The sequence below is a fragment of the Leopardus geoffroyi genome, chromosome B3 (assembly GCF_018350155.1).
Source record: "Leopardus geoffroyi isolate Oge1 chromosome B3, O.geoffroyi_Oge1_pat1.0, whole genome shotgun sequence".
Classification (NCBI taxonomy): Eukaryota; Metazoa; Chordata; class Mammalia; order Carnivora; family Felidae; genus Leopardus; species Leopardus geoffroyi.
The window spans coordinates 102,349,732-102,368,028 of record NC_059337.1 but is presented as its reverse complement, the minus strand read 5'-3'; the positions used below and the strand labels follow the sequence as shown (position 1 = coordinate 102,368,028).

The 18,297-nt window shown below is 41.6% G+C and overlaps 1 long non-coding RNA gene across 1 annotated transcript; it reads left to right on the top strand.

Moving 5' to 3' along the window:
* Positions 1-6,010: 6,010 nt before the first annotated feature.
* Positions 6,011-15,052, top strand: LOC123582295. Its single transcript, XR_006704300.1, has 3 exons — positions 6,011-6,252; positions 13,518-13,588; positions 14,892-15,052. It is a non-coding gene; the product is annotated as an uncharacterized LOC123582295 (long non-coding RNA).
* Positions 15,053-18,297: the final 3,245 nt, after the last annotated feature.

Genomic DNA, 18,297 nt, shown 5'->3' with positions numbered 1-18,297 from the left:
GATTATTATTTGTAGTGTTCTTAGGTCAACATTAGATGCTTTTTGGAAACTTTTTTTAGCAAAAATTTCAGCCAAAAATGTGTCCACTTTACAGAAGTTTGACCACTTTAGCAACGAAAAGTGCTTCTGATGAGCTGAGTGTTTAAAGCAGAGGCTCTTAAAAGTTTTTCTCCCCACTTGTCACCATTTTTGAATAGCGAATGCATTCATTTGCATACAATTCAAAAACACAGTGAAAAGTCTGTCCCCAACCACCCAGTTCCCCTCCCCCAAATGACTGGTTTTTACTACCTTCTTACTTATAATTCCAAAAATATTTAAGGCGTATGTAAGCAAGTTAATACACACAGAGAATTATTCCTATACTACATTTAATATATATTAGTTTGCTTATTTGAATCAGAATTGCCTGGGGAACTGTTAGATAATACATGTGTCTCTACCCTATGAAGACTTACTTGGTATTTGTATTTTGAAAAAAAAAAACTGCCCTTGGTTATTTTGGTGGGTTCCTCTGGTTGAGAACCACTAGTCTAAGATAGATCTGTTCAGAGCCATGGGACACATCAGGAAGCCACTGGGCCCAAGTCCAGGTGATTTGGACAGAAAAGTAGCTGCATGGATCCTTCTGCGAGCTGTGAGCAATCAGTTCCACCATCCACAGTTAAGGGCATCTGCAACCACTCAGCTGATAAGCCTAAAGGTAAATTGCCCCTTAAAAGGGACTGTCTCCAGATTAATATAATTAGTGCTGCAATTACCCGTGTATAAATAACTTAATTCTCTGGTCTGATTTTTCTAAATATATCTTACTTTTTCCCCCTGATTTTTTTAGTTGATCATCATAGAAAACTTAGAAAATATAGGAAGGTATAAAGAAAAGGACTAGTTACCTATAATTACACAGTCCAGGGATAACTACTCTTAACATTTATTTTAAAGTTGTAAAAATAATATATATACACTCCTGGATTATTTCGAGCAAATTTGTCCAGACATCATTTCATTTCATCTGTATTTACTTCAATATGTAACACCAATGAATAAAGGGCAAGGAAGCACTTAAAACACACACGCATTACTACACCCAACAAAAATCTACAATGATTACTTAATATCATACCCATTCTGCATTGACCTTTTCTCAGATTGTCTCACATTTCTTTTTAGTGTTCATTATTAACACTTTGATATATACTATGCCAGCCTTTGCTTCCTCGTTATCCCCATGTAACTGTCTAATTCTTTAGATACTGTAAAGTACACATAGCCTTTCCCTCTCTTGGTATCTTACAACTTTGTTTAAATGGTTATGTGACATTCCATGATGGAAATATCATCATGTATTGCTCAAATTTATAATGAAGAACTTATAGATTGTTTCCAGTTTTTTATTATTATAAATAATGCTATAGTAAACATTTCTATTTCCCAAGAATAAGGTTCTAGATATGGATTTACTAGAACAAAAAGTCACTCCCCCTTTTTCCCTCTTCCCCTCTCTTAACAAAAATGGATGACCTCACTTGAACTAGTCATGACACCTCCCAACCTCTACATATATAGTTATCCCTTTATATGTAACTGTCTCCTAGTAAATAGTACACAGATTAATTTCTTCTTTTACCTAGGGGCACCTTTGCACTTCATTTATCTTGGCAGATTCATATTTTTATTTTTTTATTAAAATTGTTTTTAATGTTTATTTGTTTTTGAGAGAGGGAGATAGAATGTGAGTAGGGTGAGGGGCAGAGAGAGAGGGAGACACAGAATCTGAAGCAGTCTCTAGGCTCCAAGCTGTCAGCATAGAGCCTAATGCGGGGCCCAAACCCACGAGCCATGAGATCATGACCTGAGCCAAAGTTGGATGCCCAACTGACTGAGCCACCCAGGTGCCCCATATTCACATTTTTAAACAGAATATTTTCTTGAGACAGTTGTAGGTCTACATGCTATTGTGAAAAACATTGCACAGAGATCCCTTATATACTTTGCAATGGTTTCCCTCAATGCTAAATTGAACAAAACTATCATACAATATCATAACCAGGATACTGACATTGATACAATTCACTAATCTTATTCAGATTTTCCCAGTTTTGCTTGTACTCGTGTGTGTGTGTGTGTGTGTGTGTGTGTGTATTTGTATTAAGTTTTAATAATGAACATTTGGTTTGGTATCCACTTCCACAGGGTCAAGATAAGTAAACAGTTCTAACAGCACAAGGGTCCATTGTATTGTTTTATTATAATCTCACATCCCACATCTTCACATTAAAAAAAAAAAAACTCTTGAGATCTGAGTTCTGCATTTCAGTATGCTTGTGATCTTTAGTCCTTTCTAATGACAGTATACGAAACCACAGTTCATCTTGTTAAAGTAATAATAAAAACACTAGGACATTGTAAAGAAAGACCTTGGATTATGTATGGCTTTACTGAAACTAGCTAATAAATAGATGAGAATGATTTGTGATTAGTACATCAATTGTTTGTAAATGAAAGGGTGTGTTTTGAGGTTATTGGAAAACTGTTCTCAGGAGGAAATTTAAGCGCGTGTGCGCACACACACACACACACACACACACACACACAAAGACTTTTGGTAAATATTCCAGATTGCTTCCAGACAAAGTATTACCAACATTATCATTTTAAAAATGTAATATATTCCTAAGTGAACAATATTTTCATTGTTCTACTTTTGTGTTAAAGTCGTAATACATTTATTATCAAATTGAGTCTCAAAGATTATGGCCAATGTTCTCCTAGAGGATATGGGACAGACGTTTCTTTAATTTCTCTGGTTGTCCAATACTTCAAAATGTTATTTTCAGCAAAAATCAAATCACTAAACTGCCAAATGCAATAAGCATTCAGACTTCTATCTTTAACAAAGCTGGTACTAACTACTCTGCTCATGTGGTTGAGGCAATCATATTTTGTTTAATGTGGCTTTCTGTCTAAAGACAGACTGGAAGACTTTTGCTAAAATTATTTCTAAAAGGGATTTGATCTAAGTCAAAAGATACTTACCTTTTCTAAGTACAGTTGAATGAAAATAATTTTATTTTCTTTGAGAGGAGATAATCTCTGAGAGGAGGGGCCCTCTCAGTTTCTTTCTGAGAAATGATCATATTCTTTCTCCTTGTTACTGGTCAGGGTACTCCAAATCATCATGGCACGCACCATGGCCTGACGTCTCCTTTTGTTGGGTCAGAATTACTGGTCTATAGTGAGTCAGTGTGGAGCTACCTTTATTATAACCCACTGTTTCTGCAAAAGTAAGAGCATTGCTGAACTTGGAATTGAGGAGATTATAAACACTACATGGATGAATTTGAAATTGAAGGGATATAGAGAATAGGGGTGGGGGGTAGATGATATAAACAGGTGGCATTAGAAGGGACTGTCCTCAGGCAAATATAACATGGGGAGGTGCTGGGGTTAGAAATGCAATCTATGATAAATCATTCCCTAATTAGCCTAGAGAAGTGAGTATACACGATGCATAGAAAATGCAATTTAATTGTAACCATGTAGTCCTGAACAATATAGATCTAGAAATCATATTGAGTATAAGCAAAAAAGATCAAATTCTGAAAGATCCTCTATATGTCATTGAAAACAACTATATATATATATATATATATACATGTATATATATATATATGTGTGTATATATATATACATGTATATATATATATATGTGTGTGTATATATATATATGTGTATATATATATATATATGTATATATATATATATTTTTTTTTTACCCCAAAAATTCTACTTTTGAGAATTTATCCTTTACATGTATTTGTGTATGTGTCAAAGTGTTGTTTGTGTACAAGGTTTATTCATTTCAGCATTGTTTGTAACAAGAAAGTTCTTGCTTATAAGTCAGCTCTCAACCCAAAGTATGTGAAGTGATCATTTGAGGTTTGGATTGTGATTTTTAGAGTCCTTCCACCTGGAGGTGGATTAGATTTTTGATCCCTGTCCACCTTAATGTCTTGGTCTCACACTGAAGAAAGTTCTGGGATTAGGCAGGTAACTCAGGTGGTTCTTGTTGAGAACCTTTAAAGTCGTAAGTTAACATCGCATTCTAAGAAAATAGCTCGTGGATTGGGAGTCCTGACCTCTTTGATTTACTTTCAGTTTTAGAGGCTGGAACAGGGAAGTCTGGGGGCAGTGGTTCTTCAATAACATGTTCTGTAAGCAGATGAGGTGAGCAATGCAGACCTGTCCTCCTTACTCTTCTTACTCTTTTCCTTTAGGATTGAAAGCAAAGACCCAAAACTCTTATGTAAAAGCCACATGAGGTATTGTGACATGGAAGGGGAGTGCAGACCTGAGTGCCTGTAATTCTGAACAGACTGTTTATTTTTTAAGCAACATCTGTGTTTCATAATCTGTTTTATAGATATGTAATTGCTCTGATAATTTGCAGTGTACTGAGTTTGGGGAAGATCATTATTGGAGACCTAGAATTTCTGACAGTATTGGGACACAGAGTTCCCCCTCTTAGCTTTTAAAAACATGGAAGAAAACAAAAATATGGATGTGAGAAACGTAACCATGGAATGCTACTTGTCTCTGTGGTGAGAAATATTTACACAGTCATAAAGTAAACACTGATTACTGAGTTAACTAAAAGTTGTAAGATAACCTCTATCTTCATTTGTGACGACACAGTTTAGATAACATCTAACTTGAACAATCAAGAAAGAGCAATTAAGCACATTTTTTAGTTAAGTTACTACAAGGAGATACAGGTGAACCATCTTTTAAGACGTTGTTTGTAAATGGGGAGGTGGGGTCGACTCTTGCTTAAATTGTAAACCTGTCACTTTTTGACTTTTTTTTTTTTTTCAACGTTTATTCATTTTTGGGACAGAGAGAGACAGAGCATGAACGGGGGAGGGGCAGAGAGAGAGGGAGACACAGAATCCGAAACAGGCTCCAGGCTCTGAGCCATCAGCCCAGAGCCCGATGCGGGGCTCGAACTCACGGACCGCGAGATCGTGACCTGGCTGAAGTCGACGCCTAACCGACTGCGCCACCCAGGCGCCCCACTTTTTGACTTTTTAAAAAATCGTGTGCCTGTACTTCTTTTGTTCAAAGTTAAAAATACATATCTTTAAAAAATATATATACATCTTTATCTACATATATGGAGACAAGAGAAAAAAGGTAAGTATAGGGTCTGTAACGACTATTTGAAATATCTTTGAACGTTACAGCTGAAGTAAGTTTGGGGGGAAAAAAAGGATAAAGATAAAGTATGTGAATTCTTGGATGAAATAAAGAAATCATTGCTTTCATCTGAATTTTTGCATCTTTATTTCTCTGTAATTCTCAGTCCTTTTGGTATGCTAGATCAGGGATTGCAAAACTTTTTCTGCAAAGTGACTGATAGGAAATATTTTAGACTTGGCAGATCATGGTGGTTTCTGTTGCAACTGCTGAACTTTGCCATTGTAGTGTGAAAGCTGCCATAAGGCAATATGTAAATGAATAGATATGGCTGTGTTCCAATTCATTTTTTTATTTTTTATTTTTAGAGAGAAAGAGAAAGAGAGCATGTGCACGTGCAAGCCGGGGAGGGGCAGAGGGAGAGGGAGAGAGACAATCTCAAGCAAACTCCACACTCAGCGCAGAGCCCCATGTGGGGCTCCATCTTAAGACCATGAGACCATGACCTTAGCCGAAATTCAGAGTTGGATGCTTAACCAACTGAGCCATCCAGGAGCCCTGGCTATGTTCCAATTTAACTATATTTATGGACACTGAAAACTGAATCTCATATAATTTTTATGTGTAATAAAACCTTCTTTTTTTTTTTGTTTTAATCATTAAAAAATATAAAAACCAGGGGCTCCTAGGTGGCTTAGTCGGTTGAGTGTCTAACTTCAGCTCAGGTCATGATCTTGGGGTTCATGGGTTCGAGTCCTGTGTTAGCACAGAGCCTGGAGCCTGCTTCGGATTCTGTGTCTCTCTATATCTCTGTCCCTCCCCTACTTGTGCTCTTTACTCTCTCTCAAAAATAAATAAACATTTAAAAAAGTTTTTAAATATAAAAAACATTTGTACCTCGTAGACTTTACAAAAGCAGGTGTGGGCAGGATTTGGCTAGCAGGCTAGAATTTGCAGACCCCGGCTCTAGATCTAACACATTTGTGTGGTTCTCTCCCATGAACAGCAAGGAGCTGCAACCATATGGGCTGCAAAGAGGAATTTAACCTGAAGTAGGTGAGTGTCAGTTTCCTAGCATTTACAACTATGGAAATGATCCCATAGAAGGCTTTAAAATCCTCTTGGCCTCCTTTTCTCCTCTCCCTCTTCCCTATTCTCATTTATTTTTACTGTTTAGATTATAGAAACATCCCTGTGAATGAAGCTATATTTCAGTGAGTACTTCATTGCTGGAAATTTCACTACCAGAGATAGAAATAATACAGGAAGGAGGCCATGGTATAGAAGCCTGGATTCTTTGTTCCAGGAGAGCTGGTTTGGGGCACCCTAGCTCCAGAAGCTTCTGAGGGGTTGGGTATCAAGGAGACTTCATGGATATCAGGCCCTATCTCTGCTCATGGGTTACCAGACCAGGTGGTTCCTGGGAGCAAGGTCCTGTGTGCCCTGACAAGGCTGCCCTGGAGACAGCACCACAGCCCCCTTCCTTGTCACCTACAGTTGGTATTGATGAGGGAGACCCAGATCTTCTCATACATGACTGTTCCCTTTGGTTTAACCGTGTTGTGTATTGGAGTGCAAAGATGAGTAAGACTGCCCTGTCCTTAAGTCTAGTGAGAGATAATATGGAGAAATATGGGAAACACTTGGATAAAAAGCACTAATATATGTAGAGCCCACAATGGACAGGGGAGTAATGGAGAAAGAAGGTCAAAGAGGTGGACAGGGGCTAGGCCACAGAAGACCCTGCCTATATGCTTTGCCCAGGGCCTGATCCTGAAGCTCTGGAAAGCTAGTGGAAGGATTTTAAGCAGAGAAGTGTGGTTTGTAATCAGAGTTGGAGGACAGACAGCTTAGGGGGCCACTGCATTAATTTAGGGGGGATAATGAAGCCCAATCTAGATCAGTGGCAATGGAGTCTGAGAAAAGCAGACAGCAGAAGAATTTAAGAGGTAGAACCTGAACAGTTTGTTTGCAAATGACTGAAGACAATTAATGTGGGACAGTCCCCAGTTTTGGGGCTTGGGTGTCTGAGAATTACAGTAGTACTGATCACTGAGATTATAATAAGAGAAATGGGCATTTGGGGGTATTCGGGGTAGGGGAAGGGTGGGCAGTAGAGCCTTCATCATCATTGAGATCCCTGTGGGACACCCAAGTGCAGATGTCTAGAAATGAAAGTTTAAGAGTGAGGTCTGAGCGGGAGGCAGAGAGGTGAAAGTCAACTGCAGACCAGTGGCTGCTCAAGTTGTACCTGGAGCTGAGTCAGCCAAGAGAGAGCACAGTGAGGACACTGGAGAGATGTGAACTTTCCCAAAGACCATCCATAGTTAGACTCAGAGAACCATGAGAGATGGGTGTGCTCAATGTCCAGATGGGTTTTCCAGAAAGAGAGAATGTGAGGAAATCAAGGTAGATGTATGTAAAAGGTGAATGTATCTATGAGGATGTTTATCCTAGAATTGTTCATATTTAAAAGTTGAAATAACTTAAATATCCAGCAACAAGGACTAAATCATGGCATGACCATGTGATAGAATACCATGCAGCTGTTAAAATATAAAAAATTTATATATAAAAAAAACCACTGGTGACACATACATCAAAATGAATAATAGAAAATACTATTTTAGTATTCATATATTATTTATTCAGTACTCACTTAAGTTTTCCTATTTGCCTTCTCTCTTTTCCAGATTGAACACAATAAACTTATATTACATTGGTAGGTAGGCAAACCCATCAGGGTAAGCAGGACAACACTGGAGAAGTGCCCATTGGATTCAGTATGTGGAAATCACTGCCAAAGCTGCCTGAGGAGTGAATGGGAAGAGAGGAAGTAGAAACTGCAAGTTTAGACTTAATTTTTTTTTCTTTTTTCTGAGAGAGAGAGCATGGCATGTGAGTGAGTGGGGGAAGGGCAGAGGGAGAGAGAGAATCTTAAGCAGGCTCCATGCACCAGCATGGAACCCAACAAAGTGTTCCGTATCATGACTGTGTGATCATGACCTGACCAAAATTAAGAGTTGGCCGTTTAACTGACTGAGTCACCCAGGTGCCCCATAGATTTTGCTTTGAGGATGGCCATAAAGGGAAAGTGAGACAAAGGGAGTCATGTCTACTGTGGATGAGGAGCTGAGGGAATTACTTTCTCAGGTAGGGAGTCTTATTATTATTATTTTTTTAATTTACATCCAAGTTAGTTAGCATATGGTACAACAATAATTTCAGGGGTAGATTCCTTAGTGCCCCTTACCCATTTAGCCTATCCCCCCTTCCACAACCCCTCCAGTAACCTTCTATTTGTTCTCCATATTTTTGAGTCTCTTATGTTTTGTCCCCCTCCCTGTTTTTATATTCTTTTTGTTTCCCTTCCCTTGTGCTCATCTGTTCTGTGTCTTAAAGTCCCCATATGAGTGAAGTCATATGATATTTGTCTTTCTCTGACTGACTAATTTTGCTTAGTTTAACACCCTCTAGTTCCATCCACATAGTTGCAAATGGCAAGATTTCATTCTTTTTGATTGCCGAGTAATATCCCATTGTATATACATATACCACATTTTCTTTATCCATTCATCCATCGATGGACATTTGGGCTCTTTCCATACTTGGCTATTGATAGTGCTGCTATAAACATTGGGGTGCATGTGCCTCTTTGAAATAGCATATTTCAAAGGTGGGGAGTCTTGATCGAGCCTCCATGTTAAAGAAAACAATCAGTCTCTCAGGAGAGGTTGCAGGCTACAGGTCTGAAGGGGATTGTTGACGGGGCAGGGAAGGAGAAGAGAAGAAGGAAGAGGGGGCTAGAGCTTATTTATTTTAGGTATGACCTGTGGGCAAGATATAGGAAAGAGGATAGAAAGAATGCAGACAAAATCAATGATGTGTGGGTGTGGAGCGGGGACCAAGGATGTGCATTCTTGAGTGAGATGGCTTCCTGTCTGAGATCTGTGTTTAAATACTGTGGTGGGGGGTGGGGTAGGGCAGGGGCAGGGGTTGGGATACATGAAAAAAGATCAGTGAGTCGTTGACAAATGGTGAATCTGGGTAATGAATAGAAGTTCACTATATGATTCTGCATACTTTTGTAAAATTGCCAAGATTAAATTCAAAAGGGCCCTATCCTTACTTGAAGATAGCAGCTGAGTCTGACCTGCATTCTCCTACCTGAGACTGTTAACCCAACTGCTTCCTACTCCAGTATCCCAAACAGTAGAGGCTTCCTGCCTGCCTTGTTTCTTGTCCCAGCCTCTCTGGGGATGGGGCCCTGGGCAAGTCCATGCTGGATGGCAGTTTCTGCAGCAAGGATTCAGTGGCCAGACTAGTAACCTGGAAAAAAACCAGAATCTTGAATGCAGAACCCCCAAGTAATCCTGGGTCAATAGCATCAAAACATGCAATAAAAAGTAAGTTGGCCTGTGTATCCTCCAATCCCCCCTGGGTATTGTGTGGCCCAAAGGTTCTGTGGGCCAAGGGGTCTCTGCATTTGTATTCATGGTGGAACAATAATTGGGGAGAGAATTATCACGTTGTGCTTTGCTCAGGTGTCCTATTCCCAGCCCCAGGAGCTGGGCATCACTCTGAAAGGCTTTCATCTTCTCATGTGATTATGGTACCCGGAATAAAAACTTTAGGCCTTTTTTCTTAAGATGGTGCTTTTAAAATTTTTGGCATATAATGGAAGTGCAGTAAATGCTAGGTCATCATCATCATCATCAACGTTCCTCGAATAGAACTTTCAACTATCATGTTTTAGGAGCTGATATGTTCTCAGAGTTTATTCCCTTCAAGTCACTTATTTTGTAGATAAAGACACTAGCTCAAGTGACTTGTCCCAGGTCATACAGCTGTTAGTGGCAGGGTAGATGACAAACCTTTCTTCTTGAACATCCCATAGTGAGGATCTAAATCTGCTTGTAACCCTTTCAAAGCCTGGGCCCAAGCAGAGGGTAATGTGGTAAAAGAAATACTGTCCAGGAGCCAAAGGCAACCCCAAAGCAGCTGAAGTCCATTGCTTAGCCTTCTTCAAAACTGTCAAGAGGATTCCTTTCCATAAACCACAGAAAAAAAAAATGACAAAACCTCTTGCCTTCATCTGCAATATCCATCATGCCTTCAGCAGCCCCAGAACAATCCCCTCCATAATTCAAGCTCTTCCCCAACATTGCTCTCTCCCTCCCACTACCTGTTCCTCCAAAAGAAAGGATACTCCCTCTTTGGGAGGGGGGAGGCACAAGGGAAGTCACCTGACAATTGCAGGCTTGATTTTGGCAGGCTGGCAGAGGAGGCAAGGCTGTGGACAACCCCCATGATAATATCCTCAGAAAGGTAGCCGGGGGTGACAAGGTAGTGATGACAGGCAGGCCATGTATGCCAGAAGTGAGACCTTTTTAACACACATTCAAGGAAATACATTGAATTGAGAGTTCTGAGACAGCAAATAAAAGATGTGGAGAGAGCAAGACTATGGGAAACAGAGAAAGGGGTCAAGTAGAAATGCCTTTTCCATGTGCCAAGTCCATCTTCTCCCCACATGGCTTAGACGCCATGGGCATCTGGGTGCCCTGGGTGATGCTTCTGTACAGCCTTCTAGATCCTCTCCCAACAGCCTTAGTGTCAGAACTGCCAGAGATGAAGCTCTTCTATCCATGCATGTGTATGTCTTGGCTTCTTGGCTATGCTTCCTTCCCAAGTAAGCTTCAGATCTGGGGAGGGTCATCCTGGCAACCTGGCTTACTCTCTTTGTTGAGCTGGGGTGTTTGGTGGCCAAGGAAGGATACATATCCAGGTCATCACCTGTGGCTAATCAGGATGGGCCCTTCCCTAGAAGGAGGTGCATCTGGATCTTGTGGAGGGTTGACTATGCCATGATGGGTGCAGGAGAGCCCCGAGGTCCATGGCGAGGGGACCTGAGCCAATCATTGCAGCTCTGTGCAGACTTTCCAGAGGATCTGGATCGAGAGGGAACCACAGGCCTATATTACTCTCTTTCTGTTTATGTGAAAGAAATATTAAGGACTGAACCATATCTACCTTCCTAGGATATATGGGCTTTCAAATAAATAGAGAAATAAAAATAAGGCCAACAAATTCTGTAGATAAATGGGCAAAACACTTTTATGCAGTCTTATCATTAATTAAAATGAATCACTCTCACCCAAAGCCTGCCATGTCTCATCAAGACTAATTACAGAATTCATCACTGCCATGAGTGAGTTTTCCTTCCATCCAGCAAGATGCTCACAATCACAAGTTACTATTCCTCATAGCAGGTGGGCAAGAGCAATGACTATCTCTTTGAGTTTTCAGCCAGCAATCAATATGGCATCTTACTGAGCTCATATTGTTAAGGAGTGGCCATGGTGGAGGTGGTGGAGTTGATAACAGCTAGTGGGGAGGCCTTCTGTGCCTGAGGTGCAGGCACAGACTAAAGAGAAGATGAGGCTAAGTCATGTGTGGCCATCAGAGAATGGAGAAGTCTATCCTAAGGGCCTGTTGTATGGACTGTTCATTTCTTCATTCATTCAACAGACACTTAATGAATTTTGGGTATGTGCCAGGCATGGTTGTAGACACCAGGAATAGAGCAGAGAAGAAAACACATCCCTTATTTTTGTGGAGGGTGCATTCTATGGGAGTGGAGACAGCACAAAACGATAACATATGGCATGCAGTAATGATAAAATGTTGAGGCAGAGGAATGGACAGATTACTATTTAGGATAAGTGGTCCAGGAAGATCTTTTTTTTTTTTTTTTTTTTTTAAGTGTTTATTTATTTTTGAGAGAGAGAGAAAGAACACACGAGCAGGGAAGGGGCAGAAGGGGAGGGAGAATCCCAAGCAGGCTCTGCAATGTCAGCACAGAGCCCAATGCGGGGCTCAATTCCACGAATTGTGAGATTATGACCTGAGCTGAAACCAAGAGTTGGCCAGTTAACCGACTGAGCCACTCAGGTGCCCCCAGGAAGATCTTTCTAATTGGCTGGCAATTGAACAGAGCAGAGGGAAGTTGAGAGCCAAGAGGATACCTGGGGGGAGAGACTCTGAGGGAGCAGTGAGCACCCAGGGCCCAGGTGGGAGTGCATGAAGGAGGAAGCAGTGTGTCTGCTGGGCAGGGAGTGCAGGAGAGCGGGGGCCAGTGGTTTGGGTCTGAAGGGCTATGTGGGTCATTTAAGTCATTGGCTTTTACTGAGCCATTGTGGGGTATTGAGAAAGGGCAGGATCTGACTTAGGTTTTACAGGAGCAGCTAGGTTAGTCTGGTAAGAATGGAGTAGGTGGGAAAAGCTGGGTGTAGCCAGTGGCTCATGATATCCAGGGAAGACAGCTGAGAGTGACTTGAACCAGGGTGGTCATGGTAGGTTTTGAGAAGTGGAGGGATTATGGATGCATTTTCAAGTAGAGCTGACAAGACCTGCTGACAGATGGCATGTGGGGTGTGGGAGAAGGGAAGGAGGCAAGGATGACTCTAAGACCCAGCACGAGCAACTGGAAGAATGGAGTTACCACTGAGGCTCTAGAAAGGATACAGCCAAAGCGACAGTGACCAAAGGGCTGAGACACCAGTGGCTCATGGAAGCAAAGATAAAAATTGGAGTGTATTTATGGATGAATATGTCTACTTGTTGTAATGAGGAAGAGGTTGCAAATTGGTAGGCCCTGGGCTGAATCTGGCTGGTGGACATGTGTGGTTTGGTTCTCACAGTTACTTAATAAGTAACTCAACTCAATAGTTGATATTTAGAATCAATGGGATTTTATATAAAAATATGGATTTCCGGGGCGCCTGGGTGGCGCAGTCGGTTAAGCGTCCGACTTCAGCCAGGTCACGATCTCGCTGTCCGTGTGTTCGAGCCCCGCGTCGGGCTCTGGGCTGATGGCTCAGAGCCTGGAGCCTGTTTCCGATTCTGTGTCTCCCTCTCTCTCTGCCCCTCCCCCGTTCATGCTCTGTCTCTCTCTGTCCCAAAAATAAATAAACGTTGAAAAAAAAATTAAAAAAAAATATGTATTTCCTGCTTCTTTTAGGAAAGTGGAAGTTCTGGCAATCCAGGTGAGGGCTGGTTGGCCCTGGATGACAACTAGCCCCTTTGGCAGGGTGCCCCCCACCGCCATTCCCTATTATTTTATAGCTGCTTGCTACCCTCTCTCAATCCCGGTCTCCTCATTTGAAAATAGGAATAACAGTAGTACTTACCTCCTGGGGTTATTAGGAAAATTAACAGACATAACTCATGTAAAACAACTAGAATACATGGTTATCGACTAAGTATTCAAAAACGCTTGCTTTATTGTTGTTGGTGTTATTATCCGTCTGGTCTTGCAGGGCTGTGAGTTTGCAGCTCTTGCCAGGAGGATTTCAGAAATCTGGAGGATGATTCTAACAGGGGTTGAGAGGTGAGTGAAGCTTCCCTTAATAAATAATGGCACCAAACCAGAAAGCGGGAGGGAAGGAGGCACAGCTCCGAGACACTTAGAAAATTGTGTCCGCCTGAGCGCTATCAGCCCCACAGATCAGGGTTCATTTCTCTTCTTCCGCAGAGCTCGGCATAGTGGCCTGGATCACCCAGTGACTCATCTAATAGCCCAGTGAGTTTGCCCAGCTTGCAGCATCACAAATTACATTTGCAGCCTCCTTATCAGGCAAGCTAGGAAATTAAACCTAAACGGCTATGGTGTTGCTAAGTAATATGGCTGCATACACAGACACCCGAGGCTGAGACCATCACAGCCCCATTCAAGCATCATTTCCCACTGTGGCTAATAAGGTTTGAGACCTTCAGAGAAACTTATTTTTTTAAGGTCAGAAAATGAGGTTACTTGGTTATAAGCAAAAGAGAGAATTTCCCTTCTAGATGCTGTGTGTGTGCATGTGTGTGCATATGTGTGTGTGTATGAGTGTACGTGTGTTTGTATATGGGTCTCTGTTGGAAATCTATAGTCTTGTGGCTAGTGAAAGTGAGGGGCAGGAAGCCAGCTTGCCTTCCTGAACCCCTCTGCCCTGGGCCACCTTTGTCTATTTTAGGGTTTGGCTCCTCATGGACCCACCAAGTGTAAAGCTTGAGGGCATAAATCCAGGGAATGAGGCAGTAGTTCCGTGGCCCCCTTAGTTCACACGGGTAAGGATTTAGCATGTGTATCATCACCCCAGTGTGGCTCTTCTGTAACTTAGTATCTCTGCTGGGTGGTGAAGTGTGGTCAAGGGGTTGAGGCATCTGGAGCCCATGAGCCCTCTACAAGCTCCCTCTCTAAAAGGAGTCCCTCCATCTTCTCTGATCTGGGCTCCCGGAAAGGGATGAGAGAGTGAATTCCTATTTAATTAGTATCTTCAATCACATTGTCTTCACAATGCTGCGGATTATTTTTCAAGACTCATTCAGGTTGTGTGAGCCTCACATATTTCTGGTTGGTGAGAAGGGGGTAGAGCTTATAGGCCACTGGAGGGAGATTCCTGCTGTCCAGTGGGTGTGTTTGACCTGTGCGGGTCTGAGGTAAGATCTGAGTTCCATCCTCTGGTAGCTCTTGATAATCTGATCTAGCCAGTCCTGATCCTCACTAAGCAGAAGAAGGTGGAGAATTTCTTCTGGCATTTGTTGTGTGGTATGAGACATGGCTGTGCCCAGATGGGACAAAGACTTTCAGATAAGAGATGTCTCCAAACCAAACTTTCCATATTCCCTTCTTTCCATTTTTTTGATAGGCATGGACCCATTTCCCTGGGAAAGAGCTGTGCTCTGTTAGAATGAGACTAATCTGTGGGACTACCCCAGCTGGCCATTGATCTGACTGGGACATCCCTGTCCACCTCCCCCTGAGTGATATGTGACCTCACCTTTATATATCGCTCAGGAAACACTTGAACAAGCAGGGGTCATATTTCAGTCCAGTCTTTGGTTTTAACAAATAGTCAGGTGTAGATAATGATATTTAATCATTAAACCACCAACATATCTCATTTTGTAGTGCTTTGCAAACCTTGTGTGGCTGTGAGCTGTGATTTGTTTTCATGTGAATGTGACATGGTGCTTGCGTCTTATTGGTTAATTTTCATATAAGTCTTTATTTTTGCCAAATGTTTTCACTACTAATTTGTTGCATAGTAACTTAAATCAAGAGCTGTATGATTTGTGTCCCCTTTAACACTATTTCTATTTGAAGGCCATATTTAAACAGTGCCCCTTTCTCTGGAGGGCTGTCACTTGGTCCAGTAGATGTGTTTCTTTGGATCGTTCTTTTATGACTTGTATTGGTCCTGCTGCCAGAAAGACTTCCAGAGAGTGAGCTGGCCCCACGCTGAGTGCCTCTATAGCTCTGCTTACCTTCCTCTGGATGACCAGTGAGTTGCTAAGCACATGTGTCTGCATGGCTATGTACTTGCCCATTTCTGGGGGCTTCAACTCTATCTGAATTCTCTGAGCTGGTATACAGTCTGGATTAGGTTTCCCAGGGGAAGGGAGACTGCCTCCCTTCTGCCTCCCACTGCCTCCACTGGCAGGTTCCTAGCACAGGACAAGAACAACCTCAGGACATCCTGATTCTCCAAGGACCTCAGAAAGCACCACTCCCACCTAAGATAGCGGCACGTTGGTGCAGCAGCCTTGTGTTTTGGGGACAGTCCCACCTCATTCAGAATTGCTTCTATCTCCACCACTGTTGAAACATCCTGGCTAAGTCTAGGGTCCCCACTTTTTCTTCCTTTCCTTCAAAGTGAAGACTGGTCAGCACCTTAGAGATGATGATGCACCTTTAAAGTGATAGCCTTTTACAAAATTCTGATGATAGGGGTGCCTGAGTGGCTTAGTCAGTTGAGTGTCCGACTCTTGATTTCAGCTCAGGTCATGATCCTGGGGATGTGGAATCGAGCCCCATGTCAGGCTCTGCACTGAGCATGGAGACTGCTTAAGATTCTCTTTCTTAGTAGGAAACATGGTGCTTTTTGCTACATTTGGTTAAGAGTGAATGAATATGCATCTCCTGTCTATCCACAATTTCATGTGCTCCTGCTGACTGATTTATCAAGGCAGTTGGTCAGGGGTGAAATACCAAAGGCCCTCCAAGTCTCAGTTTAGCAAGGAATGTAATATTAAAAACTTTTATGAGGAATTCTTTCTAAATCCTTTGAAACCTAATTCCTAATTCCACCTTTATAGATTTTATATATTAATTTTTCTGACTTCAATAAATTGTTAACTATCTTCAAATTTTTAATAAACTTATGTATCTTTTTTTTTAAGTGCTTGTGCACTCTCTAAAATAAAAAAAATTATAAAATTCTGATGGTTTATTGCAGATTCACGGTGGAAAATGCTGAAAATACAGAACAGCACATCAAAAAAATTAAAAACCACTCATAACCCATCATTAACCCACAGAATACCATTACTAACCTTCTGAAACATCTAGTTCAGGATTTTGTCTATTCACGTACATATATACACACATTTACATATGTATATAATGTATATATTTCAAAATGGGATCATAATATTTTGCTACCTGCTTTTCTCATTAACACTGTATTGGCATTCCCATGCCATTAAAGTATTCTACATCATCATTTTGATTGCCTGTCATTTTTCATATGGACACATTCTGGTTTATTCAGCCTGTTCCCTATTATGGGATATTTAGGTTGATTCCAGTCCTTTTTTTGTCGTTATAATCATTGACGTAAGGGACATCCTTGAGGTATGTCAAAGGTTGGCACATTTTTAAAAGACTTTGATATTGCCAAACTATTTTCCTGAGAGGGTATACATATTACTGACCAGCTGTGTATAGATGCCTTTTATTACAATTTAAAACATATTTGCCAATTTAATAGGTGAAAAATGAGCTTCTCCTTGTTAATTTTAATATCATGGAATGTGCGAGGTTAAACATTCTCCTTGCCATTAATTGGCTGGCAGGGATATTTTGTGCTCCCCTGCTTCTAGATGATGGAGTTTAAAACTGTTGTTAGTTACCACTTAGGAAGATAAAATTGGGGCATGCTGCCAGAGAGCTGAGGGTAGTTAAAGTGGTCGCTATTAGACTTCAGAGCCTAAAACCAATCTTCCTAAGTGTGTTTTCAATCATCCCTGAGTGGGTCTTCTAATCTGAGGGTATCTTCTCCTCCAGGCCTCCTGTAGGTCAGAACCTGACGGAGCATGACGTGGAACACAAGAGGCATGGGGAGGCGTCTTGATATAGACAGGGTGTGTGGCTCACTAATGGATTGATATCCTATACCTCCAGTCATTCCCCTTTTTCCTCCCCTCATTCATGCAGATAATCACATATTGAATATCTTTCATTTTGCTTTATGGTGTCTATTTCCTTATATAATGGAGTAACTCGAGTGTTTGGTGTCATTGTTGTTATTTTGTGTCTGCCCAGGAGGTAGTTGAGAACCAGCTGTGTATGAATACCAGGCTTCTACTGTTTCTAGGTATGCAAACTCACAGGGCTAGGTGAGGAGAGAGGTCACAGCAGGGGAGCCGGATTTGGGAGGCGTATTAAAGGCAGAGGGTACACTCTGGATCAGATCTGTAATCTGTAATATGCAACATGTTGAGAGGACCAGCAATCCTGGGGTGGCATGGCTGGGCTTTGAGGACATATTGATGTGCCATGCTCCTTTCATGATACAAAATTGACTTTCATGCAATTCATTCTTGTGTGAAGGTCCAGGGTGGATCTAGAAGACAAAATCATGAGGTATTTTGCCAGTTTCAATAACCAAGTTTATGGGGAGAAAAAGAATGGCTGGGGTGGTGGGGGGGGTGGTGAAAGCCTGGAAGGCGGTGAAATCTGAGGGGATGCTGGCTTCCCTCCAGCTGAAGCAGGCTCTTGTGAAGGCTGGGCTAGAATGGCCCGTCCATCATCGCAAACTGGCGGGTGTTCCCAGAAGAGCCGCTGAGGTGTGAGAGAAACTGCCTTGTTACCAGGAATGTGGGAAAGAGTGGAGGTTTTATGTATAATTTCCTTTTCTCAGAATCCAAAATAGTCATAAATAAGCCCAAAGAGGCAACAGGCAGGAGAATGAAACATGAATGCCTATCATTTCTGAGGAGCTAGAAACTGAGAAGAATTCAAATAGATTTTTCACTGTGGATTTGGACTCC